Raw genomic sequence first — 8497 nt, forward strand, 5'->3', positions numbered from 1 at the left:
TGGAAAGTATGATCAACATTAGCAAAAAGGATAATTTAATTTAGGTAATCTAACCCTAAATTGTGTTTTTTCTATTCAATGTTAGGTAATGCTAGCTTGTCTCTTAACGTAAGCCTTTCATCCAATAGAAAAACCCTGACTTCTGCGTTTAATATTAAGCAATTTCACGCAAATATCCAGGGTTTGTCCATTTTTAAACCGCTTTAACAGCCAGTGCTGCAAGTAGCTATTGCCAAATAATTGTATTCTAAATCACACTATGTTATTGCCAACAAAATCTTTGATGCAGAATGCTAATTAGCTATCGAGTATTTCCCTACAGTAGAGAACGGCGATAATCCTCTGGTGTTCTGTAACACCTGCTCGATGTTTCAAATTCTATAACCCTAAATAAAAAATGTTAGGCCAGGACCTGATCACATCGATGATAAAAACAAAACAAAAACAAAAAACCAAAAAACAACAACATTGTGAATATATTAAAACATCAGGCAGAGTTAGGTTGAAAGTTATCTCAAAATACAATGTTAGTATGATGAACTTTCAGCTTATTTTCAACTTTAGTTATTGTTTAGTTATAGTTAAGTTGAAAATTCGAGATACCGAACTCCAAATTTTGAGTCAAGTGGAAAATGTTGACATACAGATATCAGAAAAAATAAAATTATTTAATTCATAGGTTGCAGTTCAAACTAAAAATATGCATCAAATTTAACAGTCTTGAATACTCTTGAAGAGATTCAAAGTTGTTTCTTTCGTGTCCTCTTTTGTCTGTGTTTGCTCAAACATTTTTGCAAATGTAGAGTAGAAGCAGTAGCAGTATTAGAAATGAAAGCAATGAAAGTATTCCTAAATAGTAGCATTGGTAATAATGTAAGGTAGTAGTAAAGTTGGATAAGTGTAGTACTAATAGTACTAATCAATTACTTTGCACAGATCTTTAAAAGGGTGCAATGTCCTATTTGAGCCTGCAGGGGGAGACGAAGACAGCCGTTTGAAATGGTCTGTTATTACGATGCAGGGTTCTTTAAACATAAACACACATGAATAAAGAGTTTCAATGGTTTTTCTCCCTTTGGATTAAAATGGCAACACAACGCTTTGCACAAATTCAGAATTTGAGGGTTTTATTTTATTTGAGGGTTTTATTTTTATTTTATTTATTTAGGGTTTCTGTTAGAATAGGTTTACATGCTTTAACCCATAACAGATTTTATAACAGATTTTATCTTTTCTCATGCTTCACATTTTTCCCTTCTAAATTACTGTGTTTTAACTTAAACATTTTACAGTGTTTTTATTAAATGTTTCATATCTCAAATCTAATACATAATCTGTTTGCTCATTAGCAAAAACAACCTGGGCAAGGTATATTAAAAAACAGAAGATTTGGTTCAAAGGGGGGAGAAACAACACATAACATTTTGAAGAATCTAATTCCCAGATCATGTTCTTTAAATTTCTGAGATAGGTTACTGGGTTTGACAACGTCTACCAGGACTGTCTGTAGGTAGGATAATACCAAAACTATCAATGTGAATCTGTAATTTTATATCTCTTTCTGAACATTTTGTTCCCTTTTTCATGAATTTCAGAAAAGAGGATAGAGAAGAGTTCAAAGAACAACAAACCACCACTGAATGTGTCAGAATGCAAAAAGAGGATAAATACTGAAAAAGGACCCAGAATGTAAACAGATGCACACCTCTGTGAGATAGTCTGCCTTACGAAATAAAGTGACTCGAGAGGACTGTTGTTCTGATTCTGTGCAATTCAATAGAATAGAATTGACAATGTAGTTATTGCCTGTGTAGGTTCTCAGTTATCCAGGTCATGGTAATCCAAAGAGCTTGAAAAGAATACTGACTGGACCTCTTTGAGTTTCTTGAAGATGTTTCACCTCAGAGATGAAACGTGAAACAAAGAAGTCCAGTTGCTTTTCTTTCCAAGCTTCTCAGAACGCAGCATCAAGCTTTCTTGATTGAAGAGAGTTAAAGTTGTTTCCTTCATCCCAGCAGTGACGTCTGTCTGCAGGCAAAAAAACATGCACTTGTCCATAAAACTGCTGAAAACAGAAAGACTGAGCTGAGCTTTGAAACCAAACAAGAATAATCAAGGTAATTCATTTGACAGTTTGCCGACTCTACAGTAAAGCTGACCCACCTTGCTTTACTTCTTCATTGTTTGCCTTCTTCAGATGAACAGACCCTGCAGCAGAGACGCACACATTAGAAACTCCAGGCAACAGAAAACAAAGAGACGCGCACTGATATGTTCTTACAGAGCCTTGTAGAAAGCCTTCTGGGCCATCATGTGCTCTCTGAAGATATTGATGGCTTTAAATACATCCATATGATCCTGATTCTCCTTTATCACCTTTTTGTACCTGTGTCACAGAGAGAGAAAGAGGGAGTAAAAAAAAGGCTGTTTGTTGTCATCACAAGGAGAAAAGCAAAACACAAAGGCTCAAAAGTTGATAAGCAGAGATGGTACACTAAGAAAAAGGAAAATTGGGACATTTAGGATCTCACTGTGGTTCCTTTCTGCATCATTGTTCACCCTTCTAAAGGACGAAGGATATAATCAGCTCTGTTTGTCTGTCTAGTGTCCACAGTTTTCAAGACATCATGTCCAAATTTTGTGTGATGGTAGCAGAGGTGGGCAGTGACACATAATCTGATTACTTTTTTCAAGCAACGAGTAAAGTAAGGGATTACTATTGCAAAAATGTAATTAGATTACTGTTAATTTCTTGTAAGAACTCTGCATTACTGCGCTACTGAACCGTGATTTTGTTTGTGAGAGTGTCTTAGTGCAGGAGAGAGTATGAGCGTGCAGCGTTTAAAGCGTGGAAGTACTGACATTACTTTGAGTTTGATTCCATAAAAAGTGACAAAAACGTTAGTATCCGCTGTTCACTCTGCGTGGGAAGAAAACTTCTTTTTACAGAGAAAAATTAAACTTCAAATCTGAGCAAGCACTGAGCACGCTGCCACGGGCATGTGAAATTCACACAGATCCTCCCACTGACATGACCTCTGTGGCACCGGGCAAACCTCCACCTCCTGCTAAACATGTGACAGTAGATTTAAGAGTGACAGAATTTAGTGCCGCTGAATCTTTGACTTTATTTTTTGCTGTGTTTTACTCTCATCTGTTTGAAAGAGTGAGTGTAAACATAAAAGTTATTTTATTTTATTTGCTGGAATATGCAGAGAATTGGTTTAAATGTTAAAGATTTTCTTCCAGTCAGAGAATGTTGCATATAACTTAATATTTGTGCAATGTGCATAAAGTTAAAAGATTAAAACAAGTTTTAAAAGGAGACTTTTTCATTTCATTACCTTTTATATGACGGATTATGCAGAAAAAATAGAACTGGGCTTAAGGATCTATTGCTTTATTACCTATTCAGGTTGTGTATCATGTTTTTAAAAAGTAAGTAAGTAACAAATTCCCTTTGAAAATAAGTAATCAATAAAGTAACAGGATTACTTTCTTGGAGAAGTAATAAGCACTCAGGAACTAATTACTTTTTTTTTAAGTAACTGGACCAACGCTGGATGGCAGACACCAATAACAGCTCGAGGCATTTTAACTTCAATTTAAATCAGTTCAAAATCAATCAAGGTCACACCAAATATGAAAATTAGTAAAAGCTTTATATGACCTGCTTCACAACCATGTACTAGTCACGGCGAGTAGAGTGAGTCGTGTGGAAATATTAAAGGAGAATCAAGTCGCAGGCACTCGTGAAGGTGAGGTGGTTTATTGAACACAAAATGCAAATGGAGAAACAGCAAACGGGACTGAAGACTATTTAAACTGAGGACTACTAAACTACTGAACACAAACCAGGACCTGAACACGAAGGAGGATGAGCAGCGGTAAATGACGACGGACAGCAGGGAGAACACACAGAAAGCATGGTGGATACACAGACGGACCAGCAACTACAATGACAGAAGACACGACTTAAATACACACAGGCTGTGTCCCAATTCAGGGTCTGCACGCTTGAAGTACGCGCACTACGCGTACTACGTACGGTGCGTACTATAAGTACGAGAAGTGTGGAAGTGAGAAGCTTGTGAAATGGGACGGTCTAGCCTTTGTCGCGCTGTTCAGGTTGCCTAGCAACCATGATACTAATCGCGAGAAACGTTACATACAGCTTTGTTTGACAGAAATGAAGGAGAAAAATGTTTTGTTGGTCATTCATTGTTGTCATGACATCACTTTGATTAATTGAGTATCTGAGGCTGAGACCACGGGACTGTAAAACATGATTGTTGGGCTTCATTTCTGTGCTGAACAGTCATTTACGATTAGTTAGTAAATACAAGTCATGAGACTAAAATCATCTCATAGTTCATATTGACCCATACGTCCTTCACCTAAGAAATAAAAAGGCTATGTAAAATTCTAACCGCCTAAATCTTAGTGTGAAAAAAAACTAGAATTTTGCCATCACAATGCTTTAGGGTACGTGTTTGAAAATGATACCACGGAGTCAGGTACTTCTGATCTGAGACCTTAGTTTTCACAGGAGCTACAGTATCCAGAGTCGTACGTAGTGAGGAGGTGAAATTATTAACAAGATAATCGACCTCTGTGTTGGTACAGGGCATTGAAGATGATAACAGTGGGTGTATTCTTAAACGTAGTTACAGCGCTTTCAGAAAGACATCTACTGTGATAAAGTCTACTCTCCACCGCTGTGTAATCAATTATTGTAAATGTAAATGTTATCAGGAAATGATCAGACAGGAGAGGGTTTTCAGGAAACACTGTTAAATGTTCAGTTTCTATGCCATATGTTAAAACAAGATCTAGAGGAGTGTGATTAAAGTGGTGATGTGGCTCGGGGGGATGGGTAGAGCAGCGGGTTCAGGTTGTGGTGCCCGGGAAGGCTGGTTTTCACAGCATCATCTAATCATGTCTTCCCATTTCAGTATCAGCCGGGCTGGAGAGGAGAGAGAGAGCTGCTGGAGCAGAGAGCCATGTGCAGAGCGTGGACCATTGTGCTCTGCAAAGTGCTGAAGTGCAGAGTTAACCATGAAAAACAAAACAGAACGCTGTGAATAAAACAAAAGGAAAACGCGAGAATCGGAGATTCGTTGGGTCCTTTGGGTCTACAGGTGATTAGAAAGAAGAAGTAGAAAGTATGTTTTGTGACTATTTGACTGCAGGCCTCATTTGCAGACTCCACGAGACACGGAGGCGGGAAGAATCAGCCTCAGGTGAAACAAAACAACAAAACAAAATGTGCAATCACAATGTGAATTTTTGAAAAAGGCCCCCTTCAAAGTAAAATATGAAATTTTAAAAACCAAAATAACAGAGACCCAGTCAAGACAATGACACGTTTCAGAAGCATCCAGAAACTTTTCTCCTCACCGTGGAGCGAGTTTTCAAAACAAAAGACTTCATGCAGGCTGAATGTGTCACGGCCCAGTGGATCAGCAGGGGCAGGACTCATTGCGGGTTCAAGCCCTCGGCCCACGCACCTGTGAAGAGTAAACACCTGAGCCTCATTTGCACTGTCAGCATTTAACCTGAGGGATGGCAGGTATTCATTGCAGGATCATGGTGTGACTCGCGTCAGTGTAGCTTGGCTCTCAAAGTATATAGCACTTGTTCCTTCTGTGCCTTTGTTAGCGTGTACGTTCTGCATATAGATTCCCGTCCCTGTGTTCCCTGAGAGGATTCCTTGTTGTGAGTGATTGGAGAGTGGCTGGCAGCAAGCAGTGAGTGATCGAAGAAGAGCGAGTATTTTCCCCTTGTCCTCCCCACCTTGGATCCACTGGAGCCCATACTCCTGTCACCATTGTATACAGCAGTGTTTCCTGCTATTAAATCCAGTTCTTTGTGTTCTTCACGGCAAAGAAAGACTCAAGGCTCAAAGTGGTCAAACTCAAAAAATGATCGGTAATTTTACATATCCCGGAATATGGAGGCTTAGCACACCCAGCAACGCCAGCTGAAGTCTGAAGCAAAAACAGCAAGCTTGGTCATTTATATTCTTCCTCTTGACCAGCGGTCTCCAACCTTTTTTGCGCCACGGACCGGTTTATGCCCGACAATATTTTCATGGACCGGCCTTTAAGGTGTCGCGGATAAATACAACAAAATAAAACTAGTACCGGTACCGAAAAAAAGAAAATTTATTCAGAACACACGTGAAAAGACCCAGGAAAACCGAGTAAACGATAAAAACGATAACAAAATAATGCTGAAAACCGATAAAAACCCTGAAAACTATACATTTCACACCTGAGCCTCAACTCTCGCGGCCCGGTACCAAACGACTCACGGACCGGTACTGGTCCGAGGCCCAGGGGTTGGGGACCACTGCTCTAGACGTCCCACACACTTTAAGTTTTGATCAAACACTTTCTGGCTGCAGCTCCTATTTTCTCTGCAAAAGCATGCAGTTTCCTGTCAGTACTTTTTGGCACACACTGTGTTGGCCTCTCTTATACATAAAACAATATAATCAGCAAATAAGCACTAAGAATATATATTAAATACATGACAGTTCAGCCCCTTTTCGTCTTTTTAAAAAGACGACATAAACCCTGATTTATCCCATTAAGTTTTACTTTCATGTGACAATAATAGCTAAAATATAACAAACATCAAGCTCTTAGACAGCACCTCACGTTTGCGCCGGGCTGTGAATTATTACCCCCCTTTTTAAGTAAAATCCCACTTCCAAACCCACTGTCTGTACATACACCTGGTGAAACATGTAAAAAATTCCACTGTTATCATCACAAGCTCCAGAGTGCTGTGTGAGTCCTCAGCGAACCGTGACAGAATGCTTATGAAACACTCCCGGTGTGATCTGAAGCTGTGAAGAGATGGAAGGAAACAGATGTCAAAGACACACCTGGTTTTTTTTGCAAACTTACACTTAACTTAGAAGGCATTGGAATGAAAAATAAAACAACTAGAAAAAAGTAGAGACAATAATAGAGAAATATCAAGACAACATTTTACTCTGTCCATGAAAATGAAAACTCAGTGAACTCCGGCATTGATGTCCAGTTTAGATATTTCTTCCCTTGCGCGTCCTGTTGAACCAACTTTACTTCTGTTTTAATGTTGATGTAAACGTTTTAACCTCTTTGTGAAGGTTTTTGGGTTGAATCGTCTTTTAGAAATAAATTTCTTCCTTCTTCTGATGTTAAATCTGACCTTAAAATTCTAATTTGAGTTTAATGACTCGTGAATTAATGCTGATGTTATTCTTATAATATATATGCTCTTGTGATAGTGGATAGTGACTACTGAATAATGTCTCAAAGTGAAGAGTAACATCACTGATGTTTAAGCAGAAGAAAGACAACAAAATAAGAACAATAAGAACAGAGGGACGAGGAGGAAGAGGTCAGTGGAGAAGTCTGCAAGATCCTGGAGGGAGGCGGCCACAGCTGGTGTACATCCTGGTAGTGTGTGGTTGGGGTGATGGGAGGTCTTAATCCCATAGAAAACCTGACACTAGAAGAGAAATCTTGAAACAGAGCAATAAGAGTAATAATGATCAAATTCTATGACGTTAAAGTGCAGAGAGACTTTATTGTAAGTGATCCCTTTTGATGTATCCATAAAAAGGGATCCACCACAAAGTTGTTGCCAAACATACGGCCCGGGGTCCAGAACTGTCTCACCAAAGGGTCCAATCCAGCCTGTGGGATGGCTGTGGAGTATTGCCGAGTAGGGAAGGTTTAAATTCAGAATTTTTTTGGTTATATTTTGACCTTAAGAATAGATCACATCATGAGAGCCTGAACTGTTCATTTCTGTCTGAATTGCCGTCAGCCTTACAGCCTTCCTTCAACCAACAACATTCTCCCATGACCTTGAACTCTGCACCAAAGTAAGCACAACATAAATCATTAAGTCATTTTAAATTAGCTGATTATTCTTTTTTCAGAACGTGGAAAAACTGAGACATATTTTTCATAAAGTATTTCAGACTATTTGTTACTTTCATACATATCAACATTTTAATAATTGATGAAACGGTGTAGTAGTAATAGTAATAGTTGCGGTCTGGTGTATGGGCTGAGTGGGAAATAATATATGTGGGCAGTTTGCATTCTTTCTGCACCATTTCATGGCGGATGGTGAAAATGAATTTAAATAAATGCTTTTTTAATGTTTTGAATAAATACAAATTAAAATTGCGTGTTTTTGAGTATATAGTGTTGTCATAAGTATTGTCACGTTAATACATTAATCCTTAAAACAGACGGTATTTGAACCTTTGCACATGGCACAGTGACATGAATCTGTTTAGATTTGTTGTTCACACAAAAGACAATCTTGTTTTCTTATTTATATCTAGAAGGTTTATACACAGCACGCTGTGCACCTGCAGGGTCCACCTAATGCAGATAAATCAGCTTTAAATCAACCACAGACCTCTCTGAGGTAATAATCTAAAATATATTTATTTTTATGAGGAGTACTTTTGTGTTTAATATTT

The 8497-nt window shown here is 38.4% G+C and overlaps 1 long non-coding RNA gene across 1 annotated transcript; it reads right to left on the minus strand.

Annotated features, from left to right (window-relative positions):
* Window positions 1-718: 718 nt before the first annotated feature.
* On the minus strand, window positions 719-2788 carry LOC120718377. Its single transcript, XR_005692471.1, has 3 exons — window positions 2282-2788; window positions 2164-2208; window positions 719-2028 (listed from the first exon to the last, which is right to left on the minus strand). It is a non-coding gene; the product is annotated as an uncharacterized LOC120718377 (long non-coding RNA).
* Between the last annotated feature and the right edge of the window lie 5709 nt (window positions 2789-8497).

This window comes from Simochromis diagramma, unplaced genomic scaffold (genome assembly GCF_900408965.1).
Source record: "Simochromis diagramma unplaced genomic scaffold, fSimDia1.1 OVJJ01000141.1, whole genome shotgun sequence".
Lineage (NCBI taxonomy): Eukaryota > Metazoa > Chordata > Actinopteri > Cichliformes > Cichlidae > Simochromis > Simochromis diagramma.